The sequence below is a fragment of the Macrotis lagotis genome, chromosome 8 (assembly GCF_037893015.1).
Source record: "Macrotis lagotis isolate mMagLag1 chromosome 8, bilby.v1.9.chrom.fasta, whole genome shotgun sequence".
Taxonomy (NCBI): domain Eukaryota; kingdom Metazoa; phylum Chordata; class Mammalia; order Peramelemorphia; family Peramelidae; genus Macrotis; species Macrotis lagotis.
This window is the reverse complement of record NC_133665.1, coordinates 9,185,275-9,202,232: the sequence shown is the minus strand read 5'-3', so window position 1 is coordinate 9,202,232 and position 16,958 is coordinate 9,185,275. Positions and strand designations below refer to the sequence as shown.

The 16,958-nt window shown below is 36.0% G+C and overlaps 1 pseudogene; it reads right to left on the bottom strand.

The window, feature by feature from the left end:
• Nucleotides 1-14,512: 14,512 nt before the first annotated feature.
• Nucleotides 14,513-15,013, bottom strand: LOC141494700 (large ribosomal subunit protein uL11-like; annotated as a pseudogene).
• Between the last annotated feature and the right edge of the window lie 1,945 nt (nt 15,014-16,958).

Here is a 16,958-nt window from a genome sequence, read left to right as displayed (position 1 = left end):
GGTAGGTAGTCTCAGAGACATGAAGATTAAGGATAATTGGGAAAGGCTTCTTGCTAAATGTGGGACTTTATTTGAGACTTGAAAGTCACTGGGAAAACCAGGAGGCAAAGATTATTAAGAAGAGAGTTCCTGGCATGAGCTAGTGAAAATATCTCAAGGCTCAAAGTCCCTTAACTAGTGTGGCCTTTGAGATTTCTCAACTATAAAATGAGGATTTGACCTAGATTATCTCTAAGGCTCTCTTCAGTTTTAAATCTATGGTCCTGTGGCCCAACTAACCCATTCAAAGAATGTATGACCCTGAGCAAAGAAGAAAATTCTCCTATCATCTTCATGACCTCCTAGCTACTCTGAGAATCAGGTCATTATACTTAGAGTGAATTCATTGAAATACAAAAACGAGGGGATGGAAATTAAGCGTGTTAGTTGTTGGAGGGTTTGGGGGAATGAGGGAGTGACTGAGTAAGGGAAAAGGGAAGGGGAGTAATGGTTAACAGAATAAAAAAGTAAATTTTATTCTCCAGGGGGATAGAAATTAGGTACATTGAGCTGTTTGGAATTTGCAACATATTAAGTAAACAGGGTTAGCCTTTGAAACTTCCTAGGAAAGCCAATGATGCAAGAATAACCCATCTTACTATAGATCAAAAAACCCTTAGTTTCATTAGCTTCTAGTAGCTCTTTTAAGGTATAATGTCAAAAACAAAAGAACAAAACAGAACTTCCAAACAATTATAACTATTAAAAATATAATAGTCTGCTTTGGGAGGTAGTAGACTACCTCCTCTCCCATTCCTAGGTCTTCATGCAAAATCTGGATGGTCACTATTGGGGATTCTATGAAAGGAATTTGTAATTAGATAGAGACTGGACTAGAGGTCATTTATGATTCTGAGATCTTGTCATTCTGGTTTGACTTACTTGCTTTTCCACAATTCATACTCCATGAGGGGACAATTACTTGAGTGACATTTGGGTCATCAATCTGAAATATTTCTTGTCAGTCTCAGAAAAGCTGGTACCATCACAGAATGGGAAAAACCTTCCAACCATTATGGGCATTCTGTACTGAGCATAGAGAACAGAAAACAGAAGAAGTCTGAAAACCTGTAATTACAAACAGATTTTTAAGAATTACCACACTAGGGGTGGCTAGGTGGCATAGTGGATAAAGCACCGGCCTTGGACTCAGGAGTACCTAGGTTCAAATCTGGTCTCAGGAACTTAATAATTACCTAGCTGTGTGGCCTTGGGCAAGCTACTTAACCCCATTTGCCTTGCAAAAACCTAAAAAAAAATAGAATTACCACCCTAGTTTTGGGTCTGTTTTATAGATTCACAACTGTATATCTTTTTTCCCTATCATATTAGACACTGAGTTACCAATTCACTAACCATCTCAAAGTGAATTCCTCATCTACCAATAGGATTGAAAAGGGGAGGGACAGAGAAGAAGGAAAAGGATGCAAAGAAAATAAGCAATAATTAGCTGCAAATCAAATTAAATTTCTACCAGGAATAAAAAGAGAAAAAAAAAGGAAAAAAATAATGGCAATTTCAATGTCCCCTGAAAACTGATAGGAGTCATTTTTTTCTTCTGCTGTTGATTTTACATGCAGATATTTATCTGATGTGGTTTACTCTGCACATAAATGGTTCTGATTTAGATGATAGATAGAAACCATTTATACAGTTAAACACGGTAGGGGTCTAAACACTGTTCCCTGCGGAACGCCAGATGTGAGTAGATGAACATTTGATTTTCCTCTCGCTAGTTTCTCACAAACTAACAGATAAGAAACCTTCCCACTGAATTCCCTAAAAACCAGGTACCACTAATGTAAATAACAATATATAGTAAGATAAAGGATTTATGAAATCAGTTAACTAAATATTAATAAGACAGCAACTAGGGACTTTTCTTTCACCAGACTTTGTAAGCATGATGCCACTCGATAACAAAGATGAATGGATAAATCATCCAAATACTGTTTCATAAAAAGATAATCTATTAAATAAGAAGAAAAGGTAGACTGCCTTTACAACAGAGCATTACAGGAAGCTTCCCTGCTCAAAAATATCTTCCCCGTGGCCTGTCATACTGCTTGAATTCTACTATTATGAGCTCACTTCTTTGAATCATAAGGGCTTTAAACTTTCTAAATGGCCCCATAAAAATACAAATAGCTGTGGAAAGGGCTATACTTCCAAGCAATTTTCAGTTGACAATTAAGTAATATTAATTTTCAGCCAGTTGATAACAAAACTGTCCTCTGCCTGCACATTGGATAGAATCATCAGGAAGTTTTGTTGTTGATGTTCAGTAATTTTTCAGCCAGACTCTTGAGGACTCAATTTGGAGTTCTCTTGGCACAGATACTGAAAAGGTTTGCCATTTCCTTCTCGATCTCATTTTACAGAAGAGGAAACTGAGGCAAGCAGGATTAAGTGACTTGCCCAGAGTCCCGCAACTAGGCACTATCTGAAGCAAATTTGAACTCAGAAAGATGAGCCTTCATGAATGACATTTGATCTATTGTACCAACCAGGTGCACCAGGAAGATCTGTGTTTATATCTAACCTCACATTCTTCTGCCTAATTGTATATCCCTGGTCAAATTACTCAACCTTATTTTGCCTCAGTTTCCTCATCTGTAAAATAAGATGGAGGAGAAAATGGCTAAAGCACTCTAGTATCTTTGCCAAGAAAACCCAAATGGAGTTACAAAAAGTCAGACACGACTCGTACAACTGAAAAATAGCATCTACTATTGACTCTTTTCTCATATCCTCTCTCCATTAGAAAACAAATACTCTGTTTTAGGTCTCTCCTTTCTTGAAGGAAAGAATTTTTATTACAAATTTGAAGTAAGATCTTAATGATTATGTGTATTCAAAGAAGACTTCATTGAGAGGAAACTGTTTTATTTAAAGGAAAAGATCCTTTTAAGGTAGAACTTCAAACTATGAGTCAAGTCGATAAACATTTATTAATCATCTGTATAGGACAAATCAAACTTCAAGAGGAAAAGAATATGATTTAAACTTCATATATTTGTGCTTTGTTCATAACAGATTCTTAAAAATGATGTTAGGCTAATTAATAAATGAATGACCAGAAAAAACAAATAGGTGCACATTGAGACAGAGAGGAATCTGGATAAAGGAGTCTTTCACAGTCTTCTTTGTTTCCTATGATATAGGCAACTACTTTACCTATAGTGAGTCTGGCCCTAGATCATAAGCTAAATTAAGCCAGCTTGTATTATCCCATTAGGCAAGTTGGCACAGTTATTAAGCCATTATGCTGTGCAGAGCCTCTATGTTCTGTGAAGGATTGCCTTTCATCAGAGGCTTTAATACTCATTACTATATTGTTGGTTATGTTAACCAGGAGTTAACTGTAATTGCTCTTAGTCAAAGCCATCCCACGCTTCTCTTTATACCCAACTGAGGGTAGCTACTCTGTCAGAGCAGATGTTCAAATCATATTAGTCTACACATAGCCTTCTCCCATACCCTCAGCCAAATCCTGTTCATATAAAATCTAAATGATACACTATAATCAGTGCTATTTTTCCAAATATGTCTATTTATTTTCTGTTTTAGTGATGCTGTTTTAGGAAGTCTGATTTATATTCAAGTCAACATGATATACTCTGCAAATCAAAGAGTCTTAGAACAAGAAGGGTCCCTAGATATCTGATAACTTGACATTCACATCTGACAAATCAGGAAACTGAGCTCAAAGCAATTGTTACTTTTAAGGCAAATTAGAGATAGAAAGCATAGTAAAGAATCCCAGTGTGTTAATATTGCTGCATGTAAGATTGGAGAGGAGCACAACTCTCACCTCACAACTATACTCTAGCAATGATTCCTCCATAAAGAATAAAATAAAGTTTAAGACATACGGAGAAACATCCATAAGTTTCTTTGTAGGACTGTACAAAAGAAATTCAGGAGTTGTGACCACTGAAAGAAGTGTCACACTGAGGAAACTGCATGAATTCAAGTGAATAGACTTTCAGTCATGTCTAAACTTGGAAGATTCCAAGGTGGGGAAGGGGAAAGAATCTAAATCCAAAACAATGGGAAAACTGGAAAGCTATTGGGGTCTTTTTGGAGGGAGGCAATGGGATTATATGACTTGTCCAAGTTCACAGAGTTAGTAAATTTCAGGTGTCTGAGGCTGGATTTGAACTCAGGTTCTCCTGACTGTAGGGCTTGTACTTCATCCAATGTGCCCCAGGCTCTTTCTTAAGGACAGCTTAGGAAAGCTGACTTCAGAAGTCCTCAGACTGAGGACACAAAGCTTACTAATTCTTTGAATGGAAACACAACAGGAAAGATGGGAACCAAGAAATCAAGGTCAGTACCGAACAAGGATTTATGCTGCTATTTCCAGAAGTAGAAAGGGAGGAGGGCAGGGTTTGGCTATTGCACAAGAACCTAAATCAGGAATGAATGTTTGAGATATGAATAAACAGAAGAAATAGCTGCTCTATATGAAGAAAAGGCTTAGTAAATCCAACTGAAGTGAGTAATTTCACCAAAAAGCATAATCAGAGCCACAGAGGGAAAAAAGAAACCAGGAATAGAAGAATACTTGAAATAAATAATGTTAGAGATTTAAGAAATGGAATTTTAAGTGAAGTAAGAACTTTGGAAAAAAATACTGGAAGAATTTTTTAAAAACTTAGATCAGAAGATGGAGGAACTTGCCCAAATAATGGTCTTCATGAGAATTAGAACAGATCAACCAGAGTTTAATGACTCCATAAAAAAACAAATAGGAGGGAAGAGATGGGAAAATAGGAAAAAGGTAAAGAAGCTACTATTTTTTTTAAAATGACCTGAAAATCGTAGATTGAAAAATGATTTAGGAACCATCTGACTCCTTCAAAACTATGTCAAAACCAAAGCTTAAATATCTTATATCAAGAAATAATAAATGAAAACACTCAGACTTACTAAAAGAAAGGGAAAAATTATTAAATGCCTAACTGTGCTAGGTACTATGCTAAGCATTTACAAATCTTATTTAATTTGATTCACATACTCTGAGAGGCAGGTACTATCATTATGCCAATTTTACATTTAAGGAAACTGAATCAGGAAGGTTAGGTGACTTCCAAGGTTAAGTGGTACATAAGTAAAGTTAGTATCTGAGGCTAGATAATGGGAACAACATGCCAAAATGAAAATAGAAGGAATATAGTGATCTGCTTCTGGAAAAAAAATTTAAAAAGCACATAATGATGTTCCAAAGTTTCTAGACAAAGAAAAAAATACTAGCTAGAAAAACTTCAAGTCTCAGAAATTACAGCTAAGATTTGATTTGACATCAAGTACACTGAAAGAGAGAAAATCTTGGAATATGACATTTCAAAAGGGAAGTAATAAAAGTTCACTATAATGAAGAAAGAAGAAAGGAAGACTGAGTATAATCCTACATGGGAAAAAAATAGATTTTTAATGGAATAGAGGACATTCAAGTATTCCTGATGAAAAGACCAGAGCTGAATAGAAACTTTGAATTGTAAATAGAAATCAGATAATAGAGAAAACATTAGCAGATCTATTTTAAAAATGGAGAGGAAAACCAATTATCAAGACCGGAAAAAAAAAAAATGGGGAATTAGCAAAGAATTAAAAAGAAATAAAGAAAATTCCTAAAAAACTATTTTACCTCATTATGCATTATTATGATAACAAGTAAAGTAGATGAATAATTACAAAGAAGAAAAATATCCAGATTAACAAAGCAGGAAATGGGGAGATGTCATAAAAGAATCTCAGTCAAAAGATATGGGCAAATCCAGAACAAAACTCTCAAAGAAGGTGTGGAAACAAAATCAAAATAAAGCCCTATGACCAGGCAGATATTTAAGTAATCCTATCAAACAATAAAAGACCAATTAATTCTAATATTAGTTAAACTTCTTGAAAAACTAAAGAAAAAAAGGATCCTATAGTTTTATTTTATGATATAAATAATATCTTTTTGTCTAAAGCAGAAAAAGAAAATTAAGGCAAAAGTGTTGATAAAATATCAGCAACATATTATAAGATTAATTTGATTTGGTTGGATTTATAGCCTGAAAGTGTAGTTGGTTGACTATTAGGACAATATAAGCATAAAAAATCACATTAAAAAAGAAAACTTTTTAAATCACATAATTATACCACTAGTTTCAGAAACAGCATTTTGACAAAATACAATTATACATACTTAAAAATATCATTCAGAGAAGGGATTCATAGTGTCCTCTAGACTGCCAAAAAAACTCCATAACACACAGAAAAAATCTAAAAGACCTGAGATAGATTCTTCCTGAGATCTCTTCATTCACTAAATTTGAGAGGCAACGTAACATACTGGATAGGACACTGAATGTGGAGAAGACTTGTACTCAAATCCCTTTTTAGATGATACAACTTCCCAGTGCTTCTATTTGCTTATCTATAAAAGGGGGGAAGTGTGCTTAATGACCTCAGAGATTCCTTTTAGCTCAAAATCTGTGTTCTGATGATATATGAGTTAGACTGTGTTTGAATCTATGAACATCTACTTTATTTTCTTCCCACTTCTTTCTTAAAGGTGATCAACCATTTTCTTTTTTTTTTTTTTGCAAGGCAAGTGGGGTTAAGTAGCTTGCCCAAGGCCACACAGCTAGGTAATTATTAAGTGTCTGAAGCCAGATTTGATCTCAGGGAGTCCTGACTCCAGGCTGATGCTCTATCCACTGCACTACCTAGCTGTTCCTGATCAACCATTTTCTCATCTACATTTTACTTAATAAATAAACCAAACTCCTATAACTTACAACAATAACAACAACAATTAAAAGGCAAACAAATTTCTCCCTTTCCATTTTGACATTGTGGTTGTAAGTGAACTTACTGTATTGGGTGGAAGGGGGTGAGTTGGGAATTTATTTTTATTTAATAAAGAGAAGAACTAGTTACTTGTTTCTTCTAACTCCCTTCAGAATTGTAAATCTATCTGAAGCAAAACTGAGCTCAGGAAAGCTCATAACTACCCCTTCTCCCTTTTCATACCTTCTCATCTTTTCCTTTGTCTATGGTTCTATGCTCTGGTTACATAGTGCCCTGTCTTTCTTCACAGCTCTTTTTCTATTGCTTTCATTGGAAAGAACCTAACCTGCACTTCCTAATTCCTAGATTCTAATCCAATCTTTGCTACTATTTATGTTACTCTGAATAAGTCACTTAATATCTTTTCACTTTGAAAAGATAAGTAAAATCTCTTCTGTAATTAAAAAATAAAAACAAAAAAAAGAAAGAAAGAAAAGAAAATCTACTTACCAGTTAGTTCTATGCCCCATTACCCTTAGAGTCCTGGTGTATTCTTTGCTGATCAGATCAACTCCTCCTTGATTATATTAGTGTTAATGAATTAACACATGCAATTTCTCTTCTGCCTTCCCCCACCCATGATGTAAAATACATTTTAATCATGTTTTCTGAAGATAAGGCTTTAACCTAGATAAGAAGTTCATTTGAAGTATTTTGTGCAGTGAACTCTCTTTGCCAGTCTGGTGAAGTCCACATAAGCTTCTCAGTATAATGTATCTAAAAACATAAAATAAAATGCATATAATTATAAAGGAAGCAATTATGGTAAAATACAGTTATAAAAATAAAAACACAAGATCACAATCCCCAGGTTAAGAATCCATTGTTAATGATTTTTATGTTAGAAATATCAGATAGTTTCTTTTGGCACCTGTCATGTTTCACTAGCTCAGACTTTTAAAGGTTGTCCCCAGATGTCATTATTGCAGTTTTTCAAATACAAAACAGTGAGTCATCCACCAAAGGCATCTCCTTATCCTGTTTCCCTAAGGAGGCATTGTGGTCATAATCTATAATCACTCTCACATTTTCTATTATTCATTCCCATAAACCCTCACTAACCTCAAAGCAGATAGATCTTCATGAGACTGAATTATGACTGCTTCAATGACCTTTTATATTAAACTGTAAGTTCAGGCTATATAGAAGGAACACTCACTATCTTCAGTATTAAGAGTCACCCACTCAGTTCATCAACAACCACCATAAAGGTCTAAACAACAAGCAGTTTCCAGTATTTTTCTCCTGTGATGTAGAAGGTGCCAAGATGTAAAGACAAGAGATAGGAAATCTGGATTCTAGTCTCAGGTCTGACACTAGCTAGCTGTGGATTTGGGCAAATTATTTAACTTTTTTGGGTCTCACCTATAAAAGGAGGGCCTGGGTGGGTCCCTAAGCTCTCTTCTTGTACAACTGAACCAGCTAGGGTTGTAAATCATAGTAGAAAGGAAACTCATTGACTTTTTTTTAATCTCCAATACATAAACTATATAGTACCTGCTACATAGTAGGTGCTTAATAAATGTGAGTTACTTGCCCAGGATCACACAATAAATATCTGAGGCTAGGTTTGAATTCAAGTTTTCCTGAATCTTGTCACCACATCCCAGAAGTCTGGGATACCAATCAAATATTCAACTCCTAGTTTATCTGGCCAAGTAGCTGTTCTATATGTAGACTTGTACAAAGGAAATTTTGTATTAATCAGTCCCAAGAAATTATCATTGAAATCATTAAAATTTAAGTAAGAGGTAATGTGGAAATTCCACTGAGACCTGAGATTTCCCCAAATGAAATAATAACTCCAGAGATCCCATGTGGTTATAATTCTTCCTTCATGTGACCCAGGACATCTTACTTTTCTGGTTTAATGTAATAGAAAGAATATGATATTTGGATTTGGAAGATCCTTGATCAGATAGATGATGGTTCTATTGTTTGCTACCTGTGTGCCCTCCATTCAAGATTCAAGTTCTTCCTGTGTAAAATATTAACAATAATTATAGGCATTTACATAGTATTTTTAAATTTGCAAAGAATGGTATATCTTGCTTGAAGGCATGAGACTAGTTTCTAAGCTCTGAGCTTCTTTCCAGAACTAAAATTCTTTCTCCCAGCCCATCCTGTACCCTTCTCCTAAAGGACTAGAAGAACTTGGGTTCATGAGTAGTTTTTCTTGTGGTTCTCAGATTAATTCATGTGTATCATAGTCAAACATAACATGGAGGTATCAGTAGAGATGATTTTTTCTATTTACCCAGACCAACAACCATCTTCCTAGAAGGATCTTGTAATATTTGCATTTATTTTGAGCCAGAAATGGATTCCAAATTCTAAACATGAACATAATGCTCACCATCTATCATTAGCAGGAAAAGAATATTGAGAAAAGCAACCAGCACAATGAGAAATCTTGAACTCATGTAATAGAAGGATGGATGGAAGGAAATGAATATATTTACACAGGAAAGAGAAGACTCAGGAAGCCTTAAGAGAGAGCTTAGGGAGAACATCCAAAATCTTCAAGTATTTGAAAGTAGGAAGAGCCAAGATGATGGAATACAGGCAGGGATTTGTACAAGTGCTTCCCAAACCTTCAAACACCTTTAAATAATGACTCTAAAAAGATGCAGAGAAACAATTTTCCAACCCAAGACCCATGTAGAAGATCACTGGGAAACTCTGTTGTACCAGGGTGAGAGAGGAGCACCGTGCATCACTGGTCTCTGGGGACCAACCCCAGTAATCCAGGAACAGGTGGCTTGGTGACTGGATTAGTGGCAGCAGTGTGGGTTTCCAGACCTCTCAGACTGCCAGAGACTGACTGCCAAGACAACCTGAAAGGTTAGCAGGAAAAGTCTGTCCCACCAGGGTGAAAGAGGAGCACAGTCCAGGGAAGACCTCAGCTGCCCAGACCTGGCCCCAGTGAACCAGGAACAAATGGTCCTTGGGAGTCATTCAATCAATGGCCATGGCAGCTACATCTGGAGGTCTCTGCCCACAGACAATAAGAGGATAAGAAGGAGATTATAGCGATCTCCTTGCTATCTATCTCTGAGGTAGGATTCTGTTGATTTACCCAACTGGTTCACAGTCCCAGGAAGATGAAAAGCAGTAGTACAATAGAGCTTGCTGCTGTTCCAGAGCAGAAAGGATTGCTTGTGATCAACCACCAACCAGAGCACAGATCAGGAAAGTAGTAAAACCTCTCTTTAAATCATATCTGCCTGGAAGAACTGAAAACTTGCAGGTCCCAGATGTGTTTCTGAAAACAGCTACACAAACCCCCCCCAAAATTCAGGACAGTGTGCTCACCACCCTGGAAGCAAAGCTCCACCTTAACAAAGAGTTAAAAATCAAGTCATAGGCTGGGGGTACAAGCAAGCAAAAGAAGGGAAAAAAACCTAACAATAGAAAGTTGCTATGGTGATAAGGAATATCAAAACATACTCAGAAAAAGAAAAGAAAATCAAAGCTCCAACTTCCAGAGACTACAAGAAAAATATAAATTAGTCTCAGCTCATGGAAGAACTCAAAAAGGATTTTGAAAATCAAATAATGGAGGTAGAGGAAAAAATTGGGAAGAGAAGTGATAATGGTGGAGAAAAATCATGAAAACCAAGCCAGCAGTTTGGTGAAGGAAACACAAAAAATACTGAAGAAAATAACATTTTAAAAACAGACTGCGCCAAATGGAAAAATGACATACAAATAGTCAATGAAGAGAATTCCTTAAAAAAGCAGAATTAGTCAAATTGAAAAGGATACAAATGTTCATTGAAGAAAATCATTCTTTAAAATATAGAATTCAGCAAAAGGAAGCTGGTGACTTTGTGAGAAATTACGAAATAATTAAATAAAACAAAAAGAATGAAAAACTAGAAGACAATGAGACACTGGAAAAAATAACTGTTCTGGAAAATAGATCCAGAAGAGATAATTTTAAAATTATTATACTACCTGAAAGTCATGATCAAAAAAGGAAATATCTTTCAATTATCATGCAGCCACAGTCAATATAAGACAAGATTTGACAGATTTTATGGACTTAGAATATAATATTCCTGAAAGTAAAAAAGAGCTTAGATTACAACCAAGAATCAAATATCTGGCAAAACTGAACATGTTATATCAGGAGGAAAAAAATGGGTATTCAATGAAATGGGGGACTTTCAAACTTTCCTAATAAAAAGACCAGAGCCGAACAGAAAATTTGATCTTTAAATATGAGGTTCAAGTGAAGCATAAAAAGGTAAACTACAAAGGGAAATAACAGAGACTTGATGTTGAACTGTTTAGATTCCTTCATGGGAAGATGATACTGATAAGACGTAAAAACATTATTATTTATTAGGGCAGTTAGAAGCAGTATACATATAGATAGGTCATGGGTAGGAGTTGAATACAAAGGGATGTATTTAAATGATGTAATAAATGGATGATGGAGGAATGTACTGGGAGAAAGGGAAAGGGGAAGTAGAGATGGGGTAAGTTATTTCTTTTTTTTTTTAGGTGTTTTGCAAGGCAAATGGGGTTAAGTGGCTTGCCCAAAGCCACACAGATAGGTAATTATTAAGTGTCTGAGACCAGATTTGAACCCAGGTACTCTTGACTCCAAGGCCAGTGCTTTATCCACTATGCCACCTAGCCGCCCCTGGGGTAAGTTATTTCACATTATAAGAGGCAAGAAAAACCTTTTGCAAGGAGTGGAAGGGGGTGGAGGTTAGGGGTAGTGAGTGACTCTTGCTCTCATGAGAATTGGTTCATAGAGGAAACAACATATACACGCAATTAGATATAGAAATCTATCTTAACCTACAGGAAAGGAAGAGGGTACAGGGATGGGAGAAAAGGGGTGATGGTGATAGAAAGGAGGAGGCAATCAGAAGAAAAATACTTTTAAGGAGGGGTAGGGTGAAAGGAAAGAAAGAATAGAATAAAGGGGGTGGGGTAATAGGATAGTCAATAATAGTAACTGGGGAAAAATATTAAAACAAGTTTCTCTGATAGAGGTCTCATTTCTCAAACATAGAGAACTGAGTCAAATGTATAAAAAATTAAAGCCATTCCCCAATTAGTAAATGATCAAAAATATGAAGAGTTTTCATATGGAATTAACACTGGTATTTATGGTCATAATTAAAAAAATATTCTCCATTAATTGGAGAAATGTGGAGTAGAACAATTCTTAGATACTACCTTATACCTATTGACTTGACTAATAGGACAGAAAGGGAAAATGACAAATGTAGAGGGGTATGTAGGGAAAATGAAATGTGAGAAGAGTTTTGAAATGATCCAACCATTCTGTAGAGCAATTTGGATCTGTGCCCAAAGGGCTATAAAACCATACATACCCATAGAGCTAGCAATGCCACTACCAGGTCTGTATTCCAGAAGAGATGAAAAACAGGAAGAAAAAGGACCTATATGGATAAGAATATTTATAGCAGGTCTTTTCTGGTGGTAAGAACTAGAAATGGAGGGTATGCCATCAGTTAGTAATGGCTGAACAAATTGTAGCATGTGATTATGATGGAATGATATTTTAATTATAAGAAATGATGAGCAGGATATTCTCACTAAAACTGAAAAAGACTTACATGAACAGATGCAATGTGAAATGTACTGAATACAGAATTAATGACAATATTGTAGGATGATTGGTCGTGAATGACGTAGCTTTTCTCAGCAGTGCTGGAACCCAAACCAACTCTGAAGGACTTATGATAAAGAATGCTCTCTCTCTGAGAGAGAGAGCAGATGATGTCTGCATACAGTTTGAAGCATACTTTATTTTTAATTTTGAAAAACAAACAAAAATAGTCTGTCACATGGAAAATAAGTTAAACTTATTCTTCTTGATCACACAGGGCAAAATCAGGAATAAAAAAGTGAAAATAGAAGAGGAAAAATTAGGCTTGATTTCCTTGATACATTCTCTAACAATTAAATATTCTTACAAGTAGAACTGTCTGCCTTGGGAGATAGTGGCTTCTTCTATTTCATGGAAAGTAGTCAGACAAAGTTGTCTGACCACATGGATAGGTCCAGATAGGAATTCTTTCCAATATGGTTAGATGATCTTTGAGTTTACTTTGACATCTGAGATTTTGTGAATTTCCAGTAGATAAGTTTGTATCAGGCTACCCACTCTTTCTTTCCCTAATTCTTTCCTGAATCATTTGTAATTTCAATCTTTTTTCAAGTTTTCAAGTATTTTTAAGACTTGTTGATTCCTAAAAGTAATAAGTAAATTAATAATTTAAATTTTTTATAAAACTTATAGAATATAAAAATTTACAAAATATAAAATTTATGTATTTTGGTTTTTTACATCCTGGTCATTTCCAGATAAATCATTCTCTCTTTCTCTCCTCATCTCACTGGTGAGCCTTCTCTTCTAACAAAGATAAAACAATTAAGCACAAACATCTGACACAGCTACTCATCTATATCCTTTCCTCACAGACCATTCTCTTTTCCAATAGGACATTCTTAGTGTTAAAGATATTCACTATCAGCCAATGTCCATTAAACCAACTAATTCTCATAGGGAAATAATCCTTGCTCCAGGCCTTATTAATGCAAGACTCTAACCAATTGAGGTATCTAACCCAACCTCTTAGTATCTGTGATTTCTCCCTATCTTCTGATTACTTAAAAAAAATCATCTGCAAGTTTGATTTTCTTGATAAGAACAGCCAATATGGACAGACTGATCCTAAGGGTAACTGCACAACTGTGCATAATTATAATGAAATTAAAAATTGACTCATTATGTTGTTAATGGGGAATGGCACTACCCCTAAATCACAGGAATCTGTACCCCTGCCTAAAAGAGCCTTAGGAAGACAGGAAAACAACCTGCAGAGAGAGAATATAAACCACAGAGGGATTTTATTGGACACTTTCAATTTGCTGTACAACATGAGTCAACTTCTTTAAAGGCAGCAGCCTGTGCAGGTTCTTCTCCTATTTGGTGAATTTCCCTAACCTTGGATTTAGGACTTGTTAAATCCCATTGGCTGTTATTTTTCCCCTCTTTCTCTTCAAAAAGTACATAGCATGTGAGCTCAGATTATCTTTTGTCAACTAGGTCAAGCTGTTAATGGTATCTAAAGACCCAGATGCTTATACTTATTCAACAAATTTCACTTTGACCTTGAGATAAACCTGGGGAGAGGTGAAAAAATGAATGGTGATAAGTAAGGGGGATCAAATTTTTCCTTTATTCAATTTATAATAAGTACCTGTGCACAGATCTTCAAACTAGAATGTACTTGCTTCAACTTGTATTTTAATACAATGTTATTAGCCTTTAACTGATGGGTATTAAACAGCTTTTACTTTGAGATTTCTAGGGAGAAGGGACCTACTCTTCTTAAGATAGCTCCTCCCACTTTTGGATAACTCTTTCTTTGAAAGTTTTTTCTTAATGTTGAAGTAAAAATCTGTCCCTCTTCAATTTCCATTTAGAAAGTTGTCCATATGCTAAAAATATCTTCCTTTATCTTTTGCATATTTGGCGACTTAAATTCCTACCACTAATGCTAGTCCTTTGGGGAAGGCTTTGAGTTGTTGTAGTTGTCAAATGTTAATTTATTGCAAATAGGCACTTTTTCAGCTTTTAATTTGCTGGGCATTCCACATCACCACTATTGATGTCATCAATGACATCATGAGGATATCTGCCATCCATGTTGCAGCCCACCAACTGGGCTGATTCAAGTATCTCTTTAATAGCTCCAGAGAGTTCTCTTGCCAAGGATCAGTGCATCATCTGTCGAGCAATCTCAATTGACAATCTCATCAAAAGTGATGTCTCCACTGTGTTTAATATTTTTCTGATTCTTTCTGTTTCGAGGAGGTTGCTTTAGAGCTTTGACGAATAAGGCTGAGGCAGAAGGCACCACTTCAATCTGGGCCTGTCTGTTCTGAATGGTAAATTTCACCATAATCCTAAACCCTTTCTAGTCACCAGTTGCCTTGGCAATGTCATCGCCAACCTTTTAGGGAGACAAACCCAAAGGACTAATTTGGGGGGCCAGAGCTGATGTGGCACCAACTTCACCACCAGTGCACCTTAAAAACATGACTTTATTTCATTAGGATCAAACTTGGGAGGCATGGTGGCAAGGAAGGTGGAGGCTCTGTCTCATTGCTTCAGGGTGGCTGCAGGCTCCCGGATTTAGGACAGCCAAAAGAAGTTGCACCTTCACCACCATGAGCTGGAGCCAGAAAGCAAGGCTTTGTGTTTTACTATCTCCACCTCCTTAATGAAAATATGGTCTTTGGGAGGATTAATGTATTATTATCCCTCTAACATCTCAGTATTGTTTAGGGAAAAAAATTGTTTTTAGCAAGCTTCTGACAGCAGGTTCTATATGTATGTGGCCTAGGAAGAAAAGTTTATATAGTGGATCATTATGTGGAAAAAACGCAAAGTTTAGAATATTGCTTAAATAAAGCAGGTGAGTAAAATTTGATAGTGAAAAGTACATTGACTCTGGGATCGGAAAACTTTAATTAAATCTATACTGATGTTACTACCTGGATGATTTTGGACAAGTCCCTTAAACCTCCCTAGTTTAGTGTCCTCTTCTTTAAATGACAGGGCTATGGTGGCTTCTGAGGCTTCTGAGCATCCTTTTTTAAAAAAAAAAGTGAAAGATTTTATTTATTTTGAATTTTACAATTTTTCTCCTCATCTTGCTTCCCTCTCCCCACCCCCAACAAAAGGCTATACATTGTTTCCATGGGATACACTGATCTAAATTGAATGTGATGAGAGAGAAATCATATCCTTAAGGAAGAAAAATAAAGTATGAGAGATAGCAAAATTACATAATAAGATAACATTTTTTTTTAATTAAAGGTAATAGTCTTTGATCCTGAAGATCATTCTAACATTGTTTTTGGTTTCACCAAAAGATTAGAGTAAGGACAATGGGTACTTGGGAGGATGGAAACGAAACAGAGGAGTGTAGTAAAAGCTTAATAATGAGATGGCAGGGTGGGAGATGTGGGGGTGCAAAGGGGATAGGGGCAGTTGGGGCAGGAAAGGATGTAGATACTTTTAAAAGGGAATCTGGATGATTAACTTTTTCTGTAGTACCTTCATAAGTCAAGACAACAAGTAAGGTAAGCCCCACTTTGTAATCTATTGATTTCCAAAGTGTAAATGCTCAGCTGAAAGTTTAACAACTCACCTGAAAGCAGATTGACCTGATTCTTGCACACTACTGAAAGGGAGAGGTGCTTCTGAAAGGTGAGGAAGAAACAGCTGAAAAGAATAAGAAAACTTTACTCAGAGCAGTCCCCATTTGTTGAGATTCCATTTTTGTACTTGGAAAGGCAAAACATTTGTGAATAAATGAAAAAAAAATTACTGTGTGCAAAGTACTGTACTAAGTGTTTCACAAAGAAAAGTCAGATAGTTTTTGCTCTTGAGGAACTTTACATTCCTGTAGAGGGAGGCAACAGAGATAAGAGGTTTCATTTGTAGGTCAGATAGAAAGGTCAATTAATCCTTAGAGTGTAGTGGCATGCCAGATGGTAATGCATCTTCTTTAATGTCCTTTTTATTGATAAAACACCTCTAATGATGAATGGACATTTGACTGTTCTGACTGTGAGGGTAAGAATTTTCTTTTCTGTGTCATCAATAGTTATGACTGCAGAGAAGGTGGGGATTGTGGCAGTTAGATAGGAAAGGAAAGGAGGAGGGTGGGGTAGGGGGGAGGGAGAGAGAGAGAGAGAGAGAGAGAGAGAGAGAGAGAGAGAGAGAGAGAGAGAGAGAGAGAGAAGAATGAAAGGAAGAAAGAAGGAAAGAGGAGTGGAAAGACAGGAATCAAGCATTACTTATCTACTAGATATATGCATTACGCTGTTTACAAATTACAAATATTATCTTATTTGATCTTCATAACAACCTTGTGAGATGAGTTTATTATTCTTTCCATTTTACAGTTGAGGAGACTAGGACAGAGGTAAAGTACTTTCCCTGGTATCACAGTTAGCAAGTGTCTGAAGTCATCAGGTCTTCCTGATTCCAAGCCAAAGCTCTGTCACCC